The sequence below is a fragment of the Caretta caretta genome, chromosome 2, assembly GCF_965140235.1.
Source record: "Caretta caretta isolate rCarCar2 chromosome 2, rCarCar1.hap1, whole genome shotgun sequence".
Lineage (NCBI taxonomy): Eukaryota > Metazoa > Chordata > Testudines > Cheloniidae > Caretta > Caretta caretta.
The window spans coordinates 132,681,092-132,704,908 of record NC_134207.1 but is presented as its reverse complement, the minus strand read 5'-3'; the positions used below and the strand labels follow the sequence as shown (position 1 = coordinate 132,704,908).

The window sequence follows — 23,817 nt, the reverse complement described above, 5'->3', positions numbered from 1 at the left end:
ACTGGGGGGGGGGGGGGAAGGGAGGGAAGGGAGGTTAAGTTCAGGTCAATCAAAAAAGTTTTGTTTCACTAATTTTGAAATGTTTTGTTTTGAGTTCAATCTTTTTTATTTTTAACTATAACATTAACTCAAAATAAAAAGTAATTTTGAAGCCCCAAACCAGAACGACCAACTCTAGTTCACAGTAACAAGGTCAGTTTAAACCTGCCAGGATTAGAGATACTAGCTTGGTCACTAGTAAAGTGTTTGAGCTTCTAACTTGTGGAAAAATATTTGAGCTATCTTCTTCAAATAATTCCACCGATAGTACACATTTTGGTACTTTTAAAAGCAGGAAGAGTTCCTTATTTCTATCTGTCAAACTATAGTACTTCACATCACATATTATTAAAGAAATCTGGGGTTGGGGGGAAAGGCTCTATGGGGACCTAAGGACTGGGGAGGTAATAGTTGTTTTGGGGTCGTTTAAGTCAAACAAATGGGCATGAAAAATGTAGTCAGGAAACTATTACCTGAATTTTTGTTGACAGATGCATTTAAAATGAAAATTATGCTTGGAACTGTTACATCCAGAACAACCAGGTTTCTAAGTAACGTTGGAAATCTTGCTCACTAATACATTTGATATAAAGATCTTAAGATACATCATGCTGAAAACAAATTCCATGGCCTACAGCAGAGCTCTTCAGCAGCCCCATCAAGATGACTATGGAGCAGCATATAGGAGTACATCAGTCACAGGAGACACTATGCATTCTTATGCCTATTTATTATTTATAGCGTGGTAGTACCCACAGGTTACCAATCAGACATCAAGGCTCAGTGCAATAGATGTTGTACAGACATATAATGAAAACGTGCCCCCTGCCTCAGAGTGCAGAATCTAAGCATTCTGTTTTCCCGACCAAAACTGTAAAAAGCCTAAAGCAGGAAAAAGAGGGGAGGGTTTAGAACAGCAAGGAGAAATGTCAAAAGTTAAATAAATTAATAAATTGCACAAGCCAATCAAGTTTTTCATGAGAGGTGATTGAATTAAAAAAAAAAAAAAAAAGGTAAAATACCTTTTATTTGATGAGTAGCCCACAGCTCAGAAATGCATGTTGGTTAAACAATCTTGAGCATCTCCCATGAAGATATCAAGAGGTGGATGTGGAAGGCTCACAAACTTTCACTGAAACAGAATAATACTGCTTTCAATATGCCTATCAGATAACAATGTGCCTATTGGATCACATTTTGCCAGCATGATACCGAAATGAAAAATAGCAATATACCTAAAATGCTGCACTTGGGACAGATAGATGATGAGATATTTACTTTCAGCAAATATATCAAATTATCGAGTTCCGATAGTAATAGCACATGCTTTTTAAAACAAACAAACAAAAATAAACAGCTGTCCATAACAGCAACTTCAGATCACAACAAATGGATAGTGGGGATGTTTCCAGGCTTGTAAGTAGCTCAGGAATTTTCCTGCCCGTACATCGCATTCCAGCTTGGAAAATTGGTTAGACAATCAGCTTTTTTAAAAACAAAAATGAAAAACTATTATAGAAAGAATGATTATGATTTGTAAAGAGTTTTATGAGTATTTAATAGCAAAAGTGTAGAAAAAACATCCATAACAAAGGAATAGAGCCTATACTCTATCCAGGCAATTTAGATAATATCTCATGCTCCTTCATATTTTCTTAGCTTCACTGATTGTTAGCTCTGTGCCATGCTGTAATATTTTAATTAAAGCTGATCAAAAAATGGAATTTCCATACCCATAGGAAGTTCAGAGATATCAATATTTGGTTTTGTCCCAAATTATAAAAGTCTAAATGAAGCTTTTCAACCTTATCAAAACAAAATATTTCAATAATTTCCCAGGACAATCTAAATATTCCTGTGAAAGGTTTTGACTTCTTTGAACCAGCATTTTCAGGAAACAAACTGTTCCATCAGAAAAATTTTGATCAGCTCTAATTTTAATGATGGCAGCAGCGGTTTGAGAGAAAACATGTTTAGTCATATATTGGGTTTTACCATGCATGACTGATAAACTTTGTACTCTATTGCACATTGCAATATACTACCACATCCCAGGCTAGCTGTCAAATGGAAAGGGCTATGAGGTAATAATTACTACTTATATAGTGTTTCATATTTAAAGAAAAACACTGTTAAATCATCAGAGCACCACTGTGAGTTACTTCTCTCATGTTTAAGAAAGGTAAATTTAAATTGTAACAGGTGTAGAAAAGGGCTACTAGGATGATCAGAGGAATTGAAAACCCATCTTATGAGAGGAGACTCAAGGAGCTTGGCTTGTTTATCCTTATCAAAATAAGGCTGAGGGGAGATATGAATGTTCTCTATAAATACATCAGAGGGATCAATACCAGGGAGGGAGAGACGTTAAGTGCTAATGTTGACACAAGAACAAATGTATGTAAACTGGCAATCAGCAAGTTTATGCTTGAAATTAGAGGAATGTTTCTAACCATAAAAGGAGTGAAGTTCTAGAACAGCCTTCCAAGGGGAGCAGTGGGTGCAAAAAAAAAAAAAAAAAAAAAAACCCTAACTGGTTTCAAGACTGAGCTTGGTAAGTTTATGGAGGCGATGGTATGATGAGATTGTCTATAATGTCATGTGGCAAATCTGTGACTGTTGTTAACAAATATCCCCAATGGCCAGAGATGGGACACTAGATGGGCAGGGCTCTGAGTTACTACAGATAATTCTTTCCCGGGTGTCTGGCTAGTGGGTCTTGCTGACATGCTCAGGGTATAACTGATCACCATATTTGGAGTTGGGAAAGAATTTTCTCCCTGGTCAGATTGACAGAGACCCTGGGGTTTTTTTTCAGCTTCCCGCAGAGCATGGGGCATGGGCCACATGCTAGTTTAAACTAGTGTAAATGGTGGATTCTCTGTAACTTGAAGTCTTTACATCATGATTTGAATAAGTCAGCCAGAGGTTATGGAGTGGCTATTACAGGAGTGGCTGGGTGAGGTTCTGTGGCCTGTTATGTGCAGGAGGTCAGACCAGATGATCATGATGGTCCCTTCTGGCCTAAAAATCTATGAAATAATTATCCTGTTTTACACAGTGAAGGAAACTGAAGCAGATTTATTGTTATAATTATTCTTTAAGTGATATGATCAAGGCCACACAATGGTCTTGATCCTCCACAGCCTTATGCCCTAAGTTATACCTGTAGAAAATGAATACAAAGTTGGTATACAACAAACGGTAGTATTTTAAATCCACTTTACACATGCATAAATTACTACACCAGGAGCAAGACACAGGGAAATCAGATCCAGTTAGTTTGTGACACACTCAGTATTAGGTTCCTAGAGTTCCTACCCACATTCAGTTCAGTGGAGCATAGCCCTGTTCAACAGACTGAAATAATACATCAGCTGACCAGGGATTCTGGGACCTGCATATAAGGGCAAGGCAAGGATTAGAAAATGGTATACTATCAACAACCATCTCCAACACTTCAAAGAGAAATTAAGAAAACAAATTCTTAAGGCCTGGGCATCTGAGGTCTACTAGGCCCTAGATAAGTAAGATTTTACAGTAAGGCCAAGAAAGTTACATGTGGAGGAATAAAGCCCTTTATAAGTTTCAAAAACTATTTTATTATTGCCCGAAATTTTGTATTCAGAAAGAAGGACAAAGAGCCCCAACAGTTAGTTTTGCTTTGCGCTTGAATTTTTTTCACAGTTCTCTATAAAATATTTCTCTTTGTTTGGGTTCCAACTTCTGGAGTGCCAGCTTATGTTTTATATTTGACTTTTTTTAATGTTGTGGTTTGGTGTAAGTTTTATGTAACTTGTCCTTTATGCACCCTTACTGATTTCTAAGTAAGCATTAATTAGCCTTTCAGAGTAACAGCCGTGTTAGTCTGTATTCGCAAAAAGAAAAGGAGTACTTATGGCACCTTAGAGATGAAAGTTTATGCTCAAATAAATTGGTTAGTCTCTAAGGTGCCACAAGTCCTCCTTTTCTTTTTAATTAGCCTATAAGTATTGCACTATATGCTTAAATATATTCTATTAAGGTCAGTGCTGTTTATGAACACTGGAAGTGCCATACTAGCTCTAACCAGTGGATCATCTGTTAGTTCAGTGTCTTGACATCAATAGGGAGTAGTACTAGCTGGTTGTGGGGCAGTTGGAAGTAACCCCTCCCATGAGGAAAATTTCTAACACCTCATTAGCTTCTGCCAAAAGCATGAGGCTTCATATGCCTTCAAAAACCTGTTATAACTCTGGATATCCTCTTGTTATCCATAAATTCCAATCCGTGTTTGGAACCTGTTAAATTCCTGGCCTTGATAATATCATGCGACAGGAAGTTCTGCAAGCTAATTCCTTTGTTTTGTTATAATTCAAGCAGATTACTTTTGTGTGCTCTGTTAGTAATTTGTTAGCAAATATTAACAACTTTTAGTCCTTTACTTTCTGTACATTTGGTTAATGTATTAACTGTTCTTTAGACTCTTTAGGATATTAACAAAGAGTATATTGAGTTCGAAAGACCCACTGAAATATATTATCTTGTTAGTCCTCTTGACTGTTAATCATGTTTTTACACACAAATCAGGTAAACTGAGAATGTATAGAAATTACATCAAAACATGTTTCTTTTGGCAAAAGTTCATTTGTTTGGAAATCCTACATAATGACATTGGTATGGGAACTTAGTTGGGGAATGAAATCTACCACATTCCTCCAGACACAGTGGAGGAGAGACACACAGAAAGCTCTTTATCATCATCATCACCGCCACCACCACCACCACCAAGGTGGTAATGTATCTATTCTTTCTATCTCTGATTGATAATCTGTGAATAACTGATTCCAATTGAGCCTGTTATTTGACAATCTTGAGTCATCATTAACTCAGACATGCAACAGCTCCTTAGTAAATTTCTTGTTTCATGTGCTCCCCTTCTAAGGAAATAAAACGCACATAAAAGTAAAAAAATGAAACAATTGTTAAATTTGCACCACTTTTTCTCCCATTGTTGGAGGAATTACAGGCAATGGAAAATAGGGCTAAAGATCTGCGGTAAGCGCTCGTTCCAGTCTCACAGCTCTTGGGTAATTCACAGGAAATGCCTGCCCCTCCAGGTACCATCCTTCCAAACCAGCACTGACAGCACATCTGATTCAGTGGCCATACAGTTGTTTTGTTTCCCTATCACAGCTCTCCACTTGTTCCACCTCTGCAGGGAAGAAGTCTGTAGATAGAGATTTCATGCTGCTATGATACCTGTGGCAGCAGAAAGCCTGTGTTAAAGGCCATTGCTACAGAAGTGTGCCACTTATGGTAAATTCTGCCAGGCATGGCCCTAATTCATGCTAACCATTCCCCCATAATGCCATATGGATTTAATATACACAAATTTGTTACTATGTATTGTGTGCAGGGGGGCAACATGTTATGTGTTTACTGTTTTGATTTTTGCCACCGTAAGCAGGATTAACCTAAATTTGCTGCCCTCAGTGCCATTTAACAGAGAGGAGATTATGGTTCTTTCTGGGCTAGCTCTAACAGAGGTGTAGAACATGCTGTTTCTTAGGGCAGAAAAGTGTTAAGTGGCTGCTTTATGTGAGTGGCTACACAGGAAGGACAGTTAGGGAAACTGGGCTGGAAGGGGGTGGCGTTTGTGGTTTGCTTAGGGCAGCAAAAGCCTTAGAGAAGGCCCTGGCTCTTAAAAACAATAGGTGGTGGGTAGGTAGTAGAATGTCAGACTCACCAAAACACACTTCCTCCAACAGTTCAGCTACCTCTATTTTTATAATGAGCTTGTAAAGAGAGAAGCGGAGGAAAAAAGTTGGCACCTTATATACAAGACCTTGTACTGAAAAGGCCATGAATTATGTAAGCTGCTATTATTACTGAAAGCTAAAACAATTTAAGATGTAATAAAAGACTGCAGAAAATGTATTTGATGCCAGAGTCATCAGAGCTATCATCAGCTAACCAATCTGAAGGGTAATGTTCTTATTAACTGCCAATAATATTAATCCATTAAAATATTAAACAAACATATTACACTATTAAGTAACAATTTATGCCTTCAGTGATGCTTTTGTATCACCGTTGGTGTATTAAAGCTTTCTAGTGATGCATAAACAGATTCCTAATTAATGAACAAACATAAAAGACCCAGGATTTATGAATACAGTGCAAAAACTGCATAATTCTTTTGATCTTATTCTTTCTCCTTGATCAGCATGTCAGTGTCTATAGATCTGGCTCTGGATGAGTGCTGAGTAAAAATGTGAGAAGCAACATTGCTCGGTGCACTGTATATTACACCGGGAGAAGTAAAACACTGCTGTATTTTATCTGTGCTTGTTATACTGAAGCTTTGTTAGGCTTTTAAAAATGCAATACTCATTTTTGTCATTCATGAAATATTCATGAAACCAAACCAAACAAACACAGAACCAAAGTCCTGCCCTCTGTTTCATGCACAAGATGCTCCTTTCTGCCATTGCACCAGTGCAGCATGTTCCACCATGCTCAGAGTACACTCCTATTTCCAAACAGGGGACCCCTTGGAATGTAGTCCACACACCCCAAGGAAATTTGATATGTTGATCTGTGGTATTGTCATGCAAACAGATCCACAGGGCAGACGTTTGGCATGAAATATGCACTAAAGGGAAGAACATGCACTAAGGTACCCCCATTCCTTTCAACTACCTGAGAGGTGGTTCCAGAGAGGATGGTTCTAGACTATTCTCAGTGGTGGAAGAGGACAGGACAAGGTGTAATGGTCTCAAGTTGCAGTGGGGGAGGTTTAGGTTGGATATTAGGAAAAACTTTTTCACTAGGAGGGTGGTGAAACACTGGAATGCGTTGCCTAGGGAGGTGGTGGAATCTCCTTCCTTAGAATTTTTTAAGGTCAGGCTTGAAAAAGCCCTGGCTGGGATGATTTAATTGGGGATGGGTCCTGCTTTTGAGCAGGGGGTTGGACTAGATGACCTCCTGAGGTCCCTTCCAACCCTGATATTCTATGATTCTATGATTTTTCCTCCGCATCAGTCTTCCTGAACCACCACAGATACACTACCTGCATGGCAGGAATTCCCCCTCACTCAAGAGGGACTATGAGTAATAACTGGGATAGAGGGCAATTTCCTGCAATAGCCTGGAAAAACTTTATTTAATTAAACTTAATTAAATAAAGTTTCACTTAATACCTTTGGGGTCCATTGTATTAAAAATGCAATTGTTTATGTGTTACTGGGGGATTGCATATAACTTTTCTAGGACATTTACTAATGTAAACCTTGGGGGATATGTTCGGAACTTCAAAGAACAGCTTGGGAAAATATGTGAAATGGGTTTCCTGGGAGGTATTGTGAGTTCATTTGAAGTTACACCTGGGAGGAAAAGTCATTATCTACTGATGTCCTGCTCCTGAAAACTCCAGGCCAGAGACCCCTGAACAGTATAAAGGATGGACTAAACTTGTCCTGGGTGCACATAACAGGTAGGGCTGTTATGAACTTGTGACCATAGAACAGACTCTTTTGTAGAGTGTGGAGGACTAATCACCTGCCAGAGCTCATGCTGGCATCAGACTGATCTCTGATTAGCTTAATAGCCAGGTCTACACGAGAGAGCTCACAGCAGCACAGCTGTACTGATGCAATTAAACCACCCACAATGAGCAGTTGTAACTATGTCAGCAGCAGAGCAGCTCCTGCCGACATAGCGTGGTCCAAACCGGCGCTTCTGTCGGTGTAACTTATGTCATTTGTGGCGAGTTTTTTTTCACACCCCGAAGCAACTATAAGTTCTACCAACAAAATGGTTAGTGTAGACATAGCCTTAGTAAGTATGTAGATTCTTTTATTGTTTTAATATGTCTTCTCCATAGTCTTAAGGTAAAAACATTACATAAGTTTGCATAGAAAGAGCATTGTGGTAGCTTAACTCTAGGCAGTTAAACTGTTATTAGTCTCTGAAATGAAAGCAAGAGGAGTGCTTAGGCAGATTCTCTTTTGCTGGAAATGAGAGAGAGCAGGCAAGGCACTATTCTGCCTGGTGATATCCTGGTCAGAAAGGAGAGAGACATGGGTCTCCCCCAGAGAGAGGTGACAGGTAAGGAAGCTGGAGGCCTGAGAGTCTGTGCCCGTGCCAGACCACTGAGAGGAAATACAGACACAGTTGCCATGAACTGTGACACTAACAGCTGGATTTTACTTAGTGTCTGATATTTAAACTTTGAAAAAGCACTTCCAATATTGTGCATGTTAAAAGCTAATATGAAGAGCTGTACACTGGAAGCCATGTGCAGCGCACAACAAGTTGTATCAGTACTGCGAAACCAAGGAACTGTGCTGCATATTCTTGAGTGCCATATCGATTGTCTGTTTACATGTAAACAGACAGAGGACACACTTACTATGTCTCATCCTCTACTAAAAACTGAGTAATTTCAAGTAGCTGTTGTCTTTGAAGTTACAAAGTAACTATACTGTTGTTCTTTTGGGAGTCCCTTCCCTCTCTTCTCAGTTGCCCTCCAGAGATTTATGGGCCACTAGATTTTCTGCATCAGCTTTGCCAATTTCTGTGAAGCACTAATAGGTGAACTCCCCTCACAAACTTCCCTACATCCACATATGGGAGGACTCCTAGATCATCCCTTCAGGATTATCGTTCCTTTGTTGTTAGGAAAGATGAGATGTACTGGGCTGCTGCACATGCCTTGTGTTAGTGCATTTGTCTGGTAGAGCAACACTGTTTGTGGGGTTTTATTTAGTATGTGTTTTTAATTGTTTCTTTACACCTGTTTCTGCTTTGCCATTAGACTGGCTGTGATGTGGGGAGGAGGAAGGTGATGTGATATCTTTCTATTCAGCTAATGCTGAAAACTATACAACAAATTCCCAATAGGAAAACAGAGACCCATTAATTATAATGAGCATCTGAAATTTCATGCTGGGCAAACTGAGCTTTGCAGCACTCTCTGACAAAAATTTCTGCTCTTGCATATAAGGGGTCTAATTCCCAATAATCCAAATGGTAATCAGGCATCAAAAGGTAAAATTTGTTTTGCCATGTACATAAATCCATTTCTAGCTTGCTCCATGGCTGATAAGATATTTTGTGTGCTTCTCCTTGCAGACTGGCTAAAAGCATATTGCAGCTATGTCCCTGGCTTATGTCGTCTTTCACCTCACTTCTCATGTTTGGCTAATACAGGATGTCTCAGGCATTGGTACATATGATTCAGCACCAGTGTGGCTTGTGTGTATGTGGATTTGCATTAGCAGACATATCTTTATGCATTGTGACCCCATAGCCTTTATAAAGCCTTGTACTGTCAGTTCTTCTATATGTCCCACTATTCATGAATATTAAATGGCACCTTTCCCATCCCTAACCGGATGACCATTCTGAATGCTTGAACAGCATAGAATCATAGATGATTAGGGTTGGAAGAGACCTGTTTGGATTTATCTCTATCTGCAGCTTGACTGTATCTGTCACAAGAAGGAATTCTGCTTAGTTGATATGTTCAAGTTCCTGATGAAACTTCCCCTTTTTGCATATGCTGAAGATTTCATAATCAAATGTCTCAGCAATCACAGTCCTTTGTGGTAATGCTGCCTGTCATAAATATAAAGGGAAGGGTAAACCCCTTTGAAATCCCTCCTGGCCAGGGGAAAGCTCCTCTCACCTGTAAAGGGTTAAGAAGCTAAAGGTAACCTCACTGGCACCCGACCAAAATGACCAATGAGGAGACAAGATACTTTCAAAAGCTGGGAGGAGAGAGAGAAACAAAGGGTCTGTGTGTCTGTCTATATTCTGTCTTTGTCAGGGATAGACCAGGAATGGAGTCTTAGAACTTTTAGTAAGTAATCTAACTAGGTATGTGTTAGATTATGAATTCTTTAAATGTCTGAGAAAAGAACTGTGCTGAATAGAATAACTATTTCTGTCTGTGTATCTTTTTTGTAACTTAAGGTTTTGCCTAGAGGGGTTCTCTATGTTTTTGAATCTAATTACCCTGTAAGGTATCTACCATCCTGATTTTACAGGGGGGATTTCTTTATTTCTATTTACTACTATTTTTATTAAAAGTCTTCTTGTAAGAAAACTGAACGCTTTTTTCATTGTTCTCAGATCCAAGGGTTTGGGTCTGTGGTCACCTATGCAAATTGGTGAGGCTTTTTATCCAACATTTCCCAGAAAAGGGGGGGTGCAAGTGTTGGGAGGATTGTTCATTGTTCTTAAGATCCAAGGGTCTGGGTCTGTAGTCACCTAGGCAAATTGGTGAGGCTTTTTACCAAACCTTGTCCAGGAAGTGGGGTGCAAGGTTTTGGGAAGTATTTTGGGGGGGAAAGTCGCGTCCAAACAGCTCTTCCCCAGTAACCAGTATTAGTTTGGTGGTGGTAGCGGCCAATCCAAGGACAACGGGTGGAATATTTTGTACCTTGGGGAAGTTTTGACCTAAGCTGGTAAAGATAAGCTTAGGAGTTTTTTCATGCAGGTCCCCACATCTGTACCCTAGAGTTCAGAGTGGGGGAGGAACCTTGACACTGCCCTAGACAAAAAATCTACAATGAACACGAGACACTTTGTACAGCCAACCAATGCTGTTAATTTTCATTAACATTGTTTGAAGAAATTTTGGAGCTGATAACAAATTTATTCCAAAGGTTTTTGTTCTGTATCTATGTACAACGACACCCCAGGAGACCCTGGTCATGCTTGGTGCATGAACCACAATGGCTAAGCATTCCTTCTCTATTTGAGCACAGTTTTGTTCTGTTGGATATAGTGCCCTGGAGGCAAATATAGGATGACCATTTTGTGAAAACTCTGATCCCAATCGGTATTCACGAGCATCACATTAGGTTACAGGTTCTTTTACAGCACAATATTTTAGGCATGAATGTCTAGTAACTAACTTTTGGACAGACACAGTCTCAAGGGCTGGCAAATTAGGATGTAGTCATTATCAATTGCTGTATTCAGTGCAGCCACTCGGATTGCCATACTTTCTTTGTCCAGACTTTCAGCTACTTCATAGTTTGTCACAGGCTCTGAAGAAGCTCCACTTTTCATAGGTATCCCTGCCTGCACTGCAGCAGGGAATGGAAAGTTGCTCAGAGTCATTGCTGAAATGACTCAGTGTCTCAGGTCAGACATAATGAAGAATTAAAGCAATTGAAAAAAACCAAAAAACCTTTTGGTTCTGCCATGATAATAAGAACTGACATAAAGAGCTGCTGCCAGGAAGCCCCAGTGCACAACAAGATTTATTGATCCTATAAAGCGCAGAAACTTTGCTACATATTGTCAAGCACCATCTACTGGAATCTTATCTAAAACTATTTATTAGGGTTGTCAAACGATTGAAAAAATTAATCACTATTAATCACGTGATTAATTGTGCTGTTAAACAATAATAGAATACTATTTATGGTGCTTTTATGAGGTGAATTGAAAAATACTATTTCTTTTGTTTATCAAGTGAGTACTGTACACTTTATATTGTGTTGTAATTGAAATAAATGTATTTGAAAATGTAGAAAAACATCCAAAATGTTTAATACATTTCAATTAGTATTCTATTGTTTAACAGTGCAATTAAAACTGTGATTAATTTTTTGAGTTAATTTGTTAATGTGATTAATTGACAGCCCTACTATTTATATATAGGCAAAGCATTTACATAACATTCTGCTTTGGGATAAACTCCTTGAATTCATAAGAGAACAGTTACTGCCATGGTCACCAGAATGTGTTACCATCCTGACGGGAGATTTCTACCCCAAAGGAGAATTTACCTTATGTTATAACTAAAGCTGATCAGGAATTCTCTGTCAAAAGAAAAAGGAAAAAAAAAAAAAGACAGAAAACACAGTTTCCACAATATTAAAATTTTCCATGGGGAATTTCAAATGTTGTCATTCTTTTTCAAGTTTTGGTCAGGAAAATCAAAATAAAATATTTTGTACTGGGTGAGGACAACTCAAATTAGAACATTTTATTTTAGTGAATTAACCTGAAATATTTTGCTTTGAATGAGTTAAAATAAATAAAAACATAATCCCTGCATTTTCCTAGCAGATTGGGTAATTGTAGTTCAGGTACCTATTTCTCCTGAAACTAAGCATATTTCTTCTAGGATGTACCCAGAATCATGTGGCTCCCTGACGATCCATGCAGTTTGATCAGGTGGGTCCACACTGCATCTTGATAGAGTTTCCTGAAAGACTAAACCTATCATATGAAACCACGGGGGCTCAAACTACAACTCCCATGAGGCAATAGATATGCAGTATCATGTTTAATGGTTGAAACATTTTATTTAGAACAAAAATGCCCAAATGAAATGTTTGAACATTTCTGAATTGAATTTTTTTTCAGAATCTATATTTCAACTTTTTTCTTCTGGGATGGAAACAAGTGTTGAAGTGTCAATTTCCTGCAGGATAAATATTCCAAATTTTGATCAGCTCTAGTTCTTTCTCACACAATATTTTCCTCAGTTGGCAGTAATATATTCAAGTGACTGCGACTATGTGTGCTGAAGGAAGCATGTGGAAGGTGTTTGAGAGGGTGACTGAGAACTAAATCATATTTAAAATGGCAAAATTCACCTCAGGGACTTAGGGAACTAGCTGAAGCAATCTTGGAATCATTAGCTATTATCTTCAAGAACTCATGGAGGACAGGTGAGGTCCTGAAGGACTGGAAAAGGGCAAACATAGTACTTAACTTTTATTAGGGAAACTAAGAGAACTTGGGGAATTCTAGAACAAGGAACATAACTTTGATACCTGGAAATATACTGAAACAAATTATTAAACAATCAGTTTGTAAGCACTTCAAGGATAATAGGGAGATATATAATAGCCAACATGGCTTTGTCAAGAACAAATAATGCCAAACCAACTTAGTTTCCTTCTTTGATAGAGTTACTGCCCTATTGGATAAGAGGGAAACAGTAGATGAGCTATATCTTGATTTTAGTAAGGCTTGAACACTGTCCAGCAAGACATTGTCATAAGCAAACTAGAAAAAAAATTGATCTAGATATGAAATTACTATAAAGTGGGTGCATAAGCAGTTCAAAGATTGTACTCAGTAGATATCAATTGCTCACTGCCCAACTGGGAGATGTATCACATGAGGTCCCACTGAGGTCCATCCTGGATCTTGAACTATTCAATATTTTCATTTATGACTTGTTTAATGGAGTGGAGAATAAACTTATAAAATCTGCAGATTACACCAGGTTAGGTGGGGTTGCAAACACTGTGGAGGACAGGATTAGAACCAAAAAGGACCTTTATAGATGGGAGAACTGGTCTAAAATCCACATGATGAAACACAGACAAGCACTAAGTACTACTTTTAGGAAGGAAATACCAAATACAAAATGGGGAATAACTGGCCAGGTTGTAATACTGCTAAGAAAGGATCTGGAGGTTCCACTGGATCACAGACTGAATGAGTCAACAATGTGATGCATCTGAGAAAAAGAGTAATGTTCCAGTATTAACAGGAGCATTGAATGCAAGACCTAGGAGATAACTGTTCTGCAGCATTCAGCACTAGTAAGCCCTCAACACTGTTGCCAAAAAGACAATTCACAGACCAATTCAATTGCAAGCAAAAGCCTGCATGCTTCATTTTCACTTGGTCCCTGCCAGAAAACTTATGCATGACCTAACCCTAAATTAAAAAAAAAAATCCCTAAAAATATTTTCTCATTGGGATCTTTCTTTGGCTACTGTATAAATTACAACTCTAAATCTAGAAATAGCTTTAGAAAAGGGGAGGTATACCATGCTTCTTTTGAGGGCACATCCCTTAAGATCATTAAGACAGTCTGCTGCCTCAGTGTTTGCCTGAACTCTTCAATACTACTCAAACAGCCATAGTTAAATAGATGCCATTTTCCATCTGTTGCTGCAGAAATGCCATTTCTCCCTCCTATAGGATTCAGAGTTAACTACAGTGATACACATATTCATGACTGCTGAGATTCTCTGTAACTAAAAAATAAGTGCTGACCTTTTAAAAGCTACATTTATGTCAAAGAACAGCAACAGGATTCTTAAGGCAGATCATCTCAGCACTCTGCTCTCTCCTCCAGACTCCCATTTGCTATGAGATAATAGAATTATCTATTTAATTACACCTCTACATCTTCAGAACAAATCAGGTGTTCCATTTTTGCTCTACACTTTTCCTTTACTACTTTTCGCATTTTCTGATGCTAAGTATTCCTTGCTAATTTTGATAAAAAATCAAATTCTAAAATTATTTTAAAAGGTTTCAAAAATGCCATTTTTCTTGTTTCTGGAATTATATTATACTGCTGCATTAATTTCAGAACATCATATTGGTTTAATTTCTTTCATGTGTTTCTCCAACTAATATAATTCCTTTTGCAGTACATGAAAACTAATTAGGGAATATTAAATTGTATCAAAGCTCAGTGGGAGTTGATGGTACTTATCACTTCTGAAAAATCAGCCCACTTATTTAAAAACCTAAATATGGATCCAGATGCCTATTTTTAGACATCCACATTTGAGAATTATAGCTGTAACTTATATTAAGACACATGTAATGAAATGTATATGTATATAAAATAAAATCTTTCATTCTAAAGGCCAAACAATTACTTTGTATTGTAAATGTACTATACAGCCACCTCTCCATGGTATCTGAGTTTACCACTATTTTTCACTATACTTAGAATAGCAGACAACTGTAGTAATAGATGGGAATTGTTGTTTTTTGTGACTTCCATTGTCGGAATCATTAATCTGAAACTAAAATGTAACAGCAGACCACATTGCACGATCCATTGTCTACAGCCAAGCTCTAAGATACATTTGCATTTGCTCCAGTCCCTCAGACAGAGACAAACAGCTACAAGATCTCTATCAAGCTTTCTTAAAACTACATTACCCACCTGCTGAAATGAAGGAACAGATTGCCAGAGCCAGAAGAATACCCAGAAGTCACCTACTCCAGGACAGTCCCAACAAAGAAAGTAACAGAACGCTACTAGCCGTCACCTTCAGCCCCCAACTAAAACCTCTCCAGCGCATCATCAAGGATCTACAACCTATCCTGAATGACGATCACTCACTCTCACAGATCTTGAGAGACAGGCCAGTCCTCACTTACAGACAGCCCCCCAACCTGAAGCAAATACTCTCCAGCAACCACACACCACGCAACAAAAACACTAACCCAGGAACCTATCCTTGCAACAAAGCCTGTTGCCAACTCTGTCCACATATCTATCCAAGGGATACCAACATAGGACCTAATCACATCAGCCACATCATAAGAGGCTCATTCACCTGCACATCTACCAATGTGATATATGACATCATGTGCCAGCAATGCCCTTCTGCCATGTACATTGGCCAAACCAGACAATCTCAACACAAAGAATAAATGGACACAAATGAGACATCAAGAATTATAACATTCAAAAACCAGTCAGAGAATACTTCAACCTCCCTGGTCACTATTCTCCAACAAAAAAAACTTCAAAAACAGACTCCAACAAGAAACTGCAGAATTGCAATTAATTTGCAAACTGGACACCATTAAATTAGGCTTGAATAAAGACTGGGAGTGGATGGGTCATTACACAAAGTGAAAACTATTTCCCCATGGTAATTTTTCCCTACTGTTACTCACACCTTCTTGTCAACTATTTGAAATGGGCCATCCTGATTATCACTACAAAAGTTTTTTTTTTTCTCCTGCTGATAATAGTCCACCTTAATTGATTAGTCTTGTTACAATTGGTCTGGCAACACCCATTTTTTCATGTTCTCTGTGTATATATATCTCCCTACTGTACATTCCACTGCATGCATCTGATGATGTGGGTTTTAGCCCATGAAAGCTTATGCCCAAATAAATTTGTTAGTCTCTAGGTGCCACAAGTACTCCTTGTCTTTTTAGTAGCTATTCTGTCCCAGTAATGCTAGTCAAGGTTGCTGGAAAGGAAATGAAAAGTAGCATTTCCAACAGTAACCACCAGGGGGAATTTTAACGGATCCAAATTGGAATTAAACTAAGAAACCAGGGAAGTCAACTCTACTCTTGTGAAAAATATCATGGAATCTTGTTACTTCAAGTGTTCATGGCCTCAATTTTATATCTTATGCAACTGTTATACTCTCCCTCTCCCCCCAAAACAAACAATTCAGCTAATACCATTCATTTTTTCTGCCTTAGCGGGAAAGTCATATACTGTAAAAAAACACAGATATAAAGAGGAAAAAATAAGCAAAGTGTCTGAAAAACAGTAAAGTCACAATTAAAACAACAATTATACACAAAAAACCACATTTCAAAGAGGTCCATGACATTTGTTTTTTTCTACTTTCCTAATCCACAAGGTTGATACAGTTGCTCAATGGTGGAGCAAGCCAACAGATTAAACAGTATCTATTGATTGAAACTGGGAATTCAAAATAACACAAGTTGCTCTTCAACTACACCCTACTTCAATGTAAGTGACACAGATTACTCCAGATAAACTTTTGGACACTAGGCAGGTTATAGAAGTAATGTCATTATATGCCATAGGCATGGGAAACTATGTACAAGTTGTGTTTATTAAAAAGGCTTGCAAATGTGCATAGCCTACAGGCCAAATGTCAAAATGCAAGAGTGGGTCTCAACACTGTGAAAGATAATCAGTTTGCCCACCATTTGAATTCTATAAATATGGAAAGGGGAAAAAACGGTTATTGATACAATTTGTGACCAAATGGACCAATTCCCACCCAATACAGGGAAAAGAAAATTCATCCACCATGTATGAGGGAGACAAATAGGGTGACCAGACAGCAAGTGTGAAAAATTGGGATGGGGTGGGGGGTAATAGGTGCCTATATAAGACAAAGCCCCAAATAGCGGGACTGTCCCTATAAAATTGTGACATCTGGTCACCCTACATATAGCCAATATGTGAGAACTTCAAGTTAGTAGGCAATGGCTGCACAAGAAAACAACATTGACTTGGGGAAAACTGAACACATACATACCTGGAAGACAGCTTCCAGCCTGTTGGAACTGCAGTGCTCTGAAAGCAGTAGAAGGAGAAGAGGAGAAAGTGATCTCTCAGGCATTCCAACAGTATTATCTAGAACAGTGGTTTTCAAACTTTGTTCATTTGTGGACCCCTAAAAAAACTTCAAATGGAAGTGCAGACCCCTTTGGAAATCTTAGACATAGTTAGTGGGCCTCCAGATTGAAAACCACTGATCTAGAATATATTTTGTGCCAAAGAAGAATGTACAAAGTGATTCTAAAAGGAGGAAACTGTAAGAAGTCAAAGTGAAGGTGGTGAAAGGGGCTTTGATAAAGCTACATCAAGACATCAAGCAGCTGCAGACTGAAAAAAGTGTTTGAGAAAACTCCGGAAGGTGCAAGAAAGAAACTGTCAGATTTACAAAAGAGACAACTTTAAAATATTAAAATATTGAGGGATTCAAGAGTGCAAATGAAGATCTGATGGCAAAAAAGATCAAACTGATTTCACAGGAACTTTGGATGTACCTTGGCAGTAAAACAGACAAAAGCCAGAACCAGCAAGAAAAATACTTTCTGCCTTCCATTTTTGGTGATTCAGACACCAGAACTGAAAATAAGCAGGGGAAACAGTTGAACAAAACCACGAAGAAAACAGTTGTCAATAAAATGCCTTCAAATAATAGTAATTCAGAGGAAACCCAAACCTCCTTAACAATAAGCAATCTTTTGAAATAACCATAGTAAGAACAAACTGTAACTAGGGCAGAAGGTCTGCAAGACTATAATAATGATGGTGCTTTGCATGAGAACTAGGAACAGAAAACTACAGAAGAATATATTTATTAGATATTGTTGTGTTTGTAAGTGATTGGAGGAATAATGTAACTGTGTCCCACCAACTGATCCGAGTTACCCGGGAAAGAATTTTCTGTAGTATCTGGCTGATGAATCTTGCCCATATGCTCAGGGTTTAGCTGATCGCCATATTTGGGGTCGGGAAGGAATTTTCCTCCAGGGCAGATTGGAAGGCCCTGGAGGTTTTTCGCCTTCCTCTGTAGCATGGGGCACGGGTCACTTGCTGGAGGATTCTCTGCTCCTTGAGGTCTTCAAACTACAATTTGAGGACTTCAATAGCACAGATATAGGTGTGAGGTCTTTTTTAGGAGTGGTGGGTGAAATTCTGTGGCCTGCGTTGTGCAGGAGGTCAGACTAGATGATCATAATGGTCCCTTCTGGCCTAAATATCTATGAATCTATGAAAAAAAAACTGTAACCTGAGCATTCCAGCATTGCACAATTTGGCGCACAAAGTGTTCAAGTGTCCAGCAGCCTGCTGGAGCTCTGCTTAAAAAAGATTTAATTCTGTATGAGTGTCCTGAATTAATGGTCAAACACAATACACTAACTAGACAGAAGCTAGACATGGACTTTTTAACCACCTTGTAGTTGGGTACGAATTGAAAATAGAACCTGAACACAAACTGTCATCTGGAGTTTTGGACCAAAATCCACATTTCCAGATCAAGAAGGAGAAAACTGCTGGTAGAGGGAGAAGAAAAGGAAAACAAACCCTTTCTGTGGAAAGGGAGAGCAAACGTTTCACCCTTGGCTACTTTTATTTGCACAGGGAACAGTGCACATCAAAGTGACCAGGAGAAGGCCACAGGAAGATAGGGCAAGCTCCAGCACAGAAGAAAGCACCCAACCTTCAAAACTTCTTATCCCCACCCCTTTCCTTCTAACAGCCAGGAAAGAATCTCTGTCCTGATGCATTGTTTCATTCTCCTGTGAAATTTAGCCTTATTCCTTCTCTTCATGCATTTTTGTTATCTTGTACCTGCCTTCTTTAGCATAGTGAATAGATACAGTATCGGGGGAGGGTTAGCTCAGTGGTTTGAGCATTGGCCTGCTAAACCCAGGGTTGTGAGTTCAATCCTTGAGGGGGCCATTTAGGGATCTGGGCCAAAAATTGGGGATTAGTCCTGCTTTGAGCGGGGGGTTGGACTAGATGACCTCCTGAGGTCCTTTCCAACCCTGATATTCTATGATACACAGTCATATTGCTTTGACCTGTTTCACTTTGCAGCAAGTACCACAAATGTAATCCCACAAGCTGATGTAAACACTGGATATCTATTCCACTTAACCTGATGACTAAAAATATCAAGGAGCTGCACCCCAACTATTACTGCTTCCTCTGCAACTCTGCTTCAAGTATTGACTGTAATCAGACACAAGACTGAGAGCTAACAATACTGCTCACACAACTCATTCTATCCAGAACCTTGTCGAACCAAAAGCTAACACCATCACAACATGTCTTCCCAAGACAAAAACTTGCAAAGAAAAATGATGCAGAAAGCTTGTAACAGTGTCACCTGGTGATCTGCGCCATACCAGTATAGGGATATAAATTCTCCCTCCATCAATGAGCAGCACTCAAAAGACAATGAAACTCCATTCTTCCCTTCTCCCATCAGGAGTAAAGAGTGAGGAGCACCTCCTCTAGCACTAGAAACAAGCTCAGCAGCTGCATCCCTGGGCCTCAGGACTTGGAAGACCTAAACATATCTGAGCCCTTCATTTCAAGAAATGGCTCTAATCTTAGTCACCAAATTCCCAGAACATTCAATATGAAACTGTTTTTTTCTCTTTTATTGCTATAAGTACTAAAAAAAAAAAAAAAAAAAAAAATCACAAAAGAGTTATCATAAAAGGTTTAGAGAATGAATAAAGGAATTAACCCCACAGCATTTTAAGCAAAGCTGGTTACATTTTCACCCCATCAAAATGCTTTTTAAAAAACAAAAATTGGCTTTTCAACCAAAACAGTGTGTTTAAAATTTTCATGTTGATAGACATTTTCTCTTCCATACAAAAATGAGAACCAGAAAAGTTTCAGATTAAATTGTTGTTTTCTTGAGTAAAATGAATTTTTATTAAAAAAAAAAATGGTTTTTTTTGGTTCATTTTTGGATAAAATAGTCTCTTTATCTTTCAAAGACCTATTTTTGTTAATTTTCCTTTTTTTAAAGCAGAAAACTCACTTTTTTTATTGAAAACTGTTTGCCAGAACCAGATTGTTTTTGACAAAAACAATGTAGTGGGAAATTAATAAACAAATATTTTAAAATATTTCCCATGGAAAATAATTGTCATTCAACCAGATCTAATGTAAATTTCCCACATGGATACACTTTTTGTGTGTGTCTCATTGTGAATCTTTTTCACATATTGCATCCCGAGATATGGCTCTAACCAAGGCAGAAACACGTCACCTACTTCCCCTTTTTCCTTGAAAGAAGAAAAACAGCACCGTCCCATCCTTCCTACCAGGATCAAGCACTATATCACAGCATGGATGAATTACAAGTTCCGTACCAGTCTTTTTTTAAAAAAAGGGCCCCCCATTTGCAATGCCACTTTCTGTTACTCTGTAGCAAAGCTTCACCGCTTAGCCATCACACAGTTCTTAGTCCTCCCTCCCTCCTCCCCATTATCCAACATCTATATGAAGCATTTGGGAAAGCTGGTGAGGCGATACAAGTTGAAATTTCAGAAAAATGCAGATAATACTCAGTGCAAGATCTCCTTTATATCCAACGTAAACAGTAGCACGTTCAGTTTCCTCAATGCCTTGCTGAAGTCACCCCTGGATGAATTGCAGAGGGCATGGACTCCTGAATGGTATTAGATGTCCAGATAGCCATGGCAACAAAAAACTATCGACACTGAAAAAACACCACCACAGAGAGGCTTGTCAGTGCAGAAGACAGAACTTTTCACAGGATATGGGTCTAGAGTATGGAACTCATTGCCACAAGATGAGAACAAGCAGTTTCAGAACTGAATGCAAATCTTATTTCTCGGACGTAAAATTTTACATAATAATGTTGTCACGCACACTTTCAAACCCATCCTATAGTAGCATCACATAGTGTACTTTGCATATAACTTCAACAGGGATACAGCATACATATGTCATTATGCCATTTCTGTGTATTTTATTACATGCATTTTGTTGTGTTGTATGCTTTTGTGGTGTACCGTAGACAATTGGACCTTCATGTATTTTCAGTAAATGTTTTCCTCTCCAATATTTATGCATTAATCCAGACACTGACAGTAATAAACCAGATTCATGACTCATTTTCATTAGCAGATCATTTAACAGCATGATGTAGACAATTATACTTAATTTTATATCTAAACATCAATATTTCATCCTATCTAGAAAGCAGCAGCAGTAACACCTGCAGAGCTTGGTCAAGGGCAAATAAGGCTAACTTTGAAAGTAATGAATATTTGTACTACCAACTGCATTTGTTTTTCTATGCACTTTACTGCAGGCTAATTTTCTTGCAGAAATATTTGTAAAGCTTGCTTGCTAAGACCTCTATGTCAGCAAGTACCATTACTGCCTCATTAGCTGTCTTTGATTTTCACGACAAAGTTTTTGCTTGTTTTTTCATGGCCATCTTGTCTATATCAAAATTGTAATATCAGGAGTTTTGAGCAGCCACTGGGTGGATTTTGTAGGTTATGAAATATATGAAAAGTTTCTTCATGAATATGAAGAAAAATTTAAACCTGCTAAACTTCGGAGCTGGCCTCCTTATGCAAAAAACCACGATTAATAAAGCAGTGATTTATAAAAGAGGCGCCCACAAAAAATCTCTTTTTGTCTGTGGTAAACTCTGTAGCAATGGCACATGTGCCACAGTAGGGAGACAATGAAACTTAGAAATCTATTAGATTTCTTTTCCTCTATAAGCAAAAATATCCATTCCACCTCATATATTGGGGATGAGGAAGATCTCTTGAGTGGACAGCAGGGAATGAACAGAACTCTGTGGCTTGACTGTGGCAATATAAGAGTTTAGGCATGGCGGGACATGGGCTGCCCCTTTCGTCAGATCCTGCACCTCCCAGTCGGTTGGGGCAGGGGGTCAGCAGATTGGCTCTCAGATGTGACACCCCCCACAACTCCCCCGCTGCTCTACAGCATGCCTAAGCTCAACTGGGCTTTTCAAAAGACTTGTGCTCCTGGAAATCTCTAAACTTGTTTTTTTTCCCGTTTAAGCAAAAATCCTCTGTCATGTCAGTGATTGAGGAGGGAAACAGCAATGCTTGGCAAACAAATGCATGTGGCATATGCTTGCTGGAAAATTTCATACTTTACTCCTGAAAATACACTGAGGGTGAGATCCTGGTTCCATTGAAGTCAGTGGCAAAATTCCTATTCTCTTTAGTGGGGGCAGGATTTCACCCAGAGTGTATAAATAGTATAAATATATTTGATATTCATAAGTTGAAATAGGGAGTAAAGACTGACAAAGGAGTCTACTAGTATTCTCCCTGTCACAGCTAGATAGATATATCCCAGTTCAGTATGGCAAGGAACCCTCTCCTGTTAACTAGACTGTTACATGTCCTGCGTGCAGGATTTGCAATTAGTACAACTGAGACAGCTCTGGGGGATTACTTAATTCCACTCAGCGATCTATGGGTCCAATTACGTTAACTGACCAGTGTTTACTAGCACTACTCTTTTGTGTAATAACTACTCAGGGTAAGTAAGGGATGTGAAGTTTGGCCCCATACGTCGGCCTAAAAACCCACTATCCGGAAATAAAGATATTACACAGACTTTTTTTTTTTATTTTCCTGCCCCAGTTACGTGAAGAAATGATGACTGGCCTCAGTCACATGACAGGGAACAATATCTACTAGCTATTGTTATAGGAAGTGAGTGTGCCTCTGCCAGGAAGTCATCCCTCACAAAGAGGGATGTAATCAGAGAAGAACAAGTGTTTTCCTTTACCTCTGAGGAATTTGCCTGCAGAAATCTACACTTTGCATTCTAGCTGTGGGAAGCCCTGTTTCCTTTTCCATTTTTACCATAAACAGAGAGGACATTCTTTACATTTTTAATTCTGTTTTACAGTAAAGCAAACAAAGGTATTTAAACTCCTCCTAGGCACATTAGAAAGTTGTCGTGTACTAATCAGAGAGTAATGTCACACTCCCCAGAGAAACTTATTTTGAAAATATCTGAAACATAGTGTAGAATACTCCAAAGGCAAAAACATTGTTCTTCAAAAAGTACTTTTATCAGAACCATGGAGAAGTCATCTTGTTGGATCATATTAAAGAAGTTCTATATTAAAATCACAAATGAGTTTGATTCCCCATAGTTTAAATTCCAGGGTATTACTAATTAAGAGGTCTCTTGGTTTTTGGTACTGTTTCTCTCCCTCTCCCTGTGAAACTTGCAAGCTGCTAATTGTGTTAGTACATCCTAAGCCCTGGTCTACACTAGGACTTTAGGTCAAATTTAGCAGCGTTAAATCGATGTAAACCTGCACCCGTCCACACAATGAAGCCCTTTATTTCGACTTAAAGGGCTCTTAAAATCGATTTCCTTACTCCACTCCTGACAAGTGGATTAGCGCTTAAATCGACGTTGCCGGCTCGAATTTGGGGTACTGTGGACACAATTCGATGGTATTGGCCTCCGGGAGCTATCCCAGAGTGCTCCATTATGACCGCTCTGGACAGCACTCTCAACTCAGATGCACTGGCCAGGTAGACAGGAAAAGAACCGCGAACTTTTGAATCTCATTTCCTGTTTGGCCAGCGTGGCAAGCTGCAGGTGACCATGCAGAGCTCATCAGCACAGGTGACCATGATGGAGTCCCAGAATCGCAAAAGAGCTCCAGCATGGACCGAACGGGAGGTACGGGATCT

The 23,817-nt window shown here is 38.8% G+C and overlaps 1 protein-coding gene across 7 annotated transcripts in view; it reads right to left on the bottom strand.

Annotated features, from left to right (window-relative positions):
• Positions 1-23,817, bottom strand: part of CDH18 (cadherin 18) — an 831,624-nt gene that overhangs the window by 596,680 nt on the left and 211,127 nt on the right. For 5 of the 7 annotated variants that reach the window (XM_048839639.2, XM_075125429.1, XM_048839637.2 and 2 more), the window contains one exon: positions 1,062-1,171. The exons of the other annotated variants lie outside the window; for them this stretch is intronic. The gene's annotated coding sequence lies outside the window, so the exon portion shown is untranslated. The remainder of the gene's footprint in view (positions 1-1,061; positions 1,172-23,817) is intronic. 7 annotated transcript variants of the gene reach the window in all.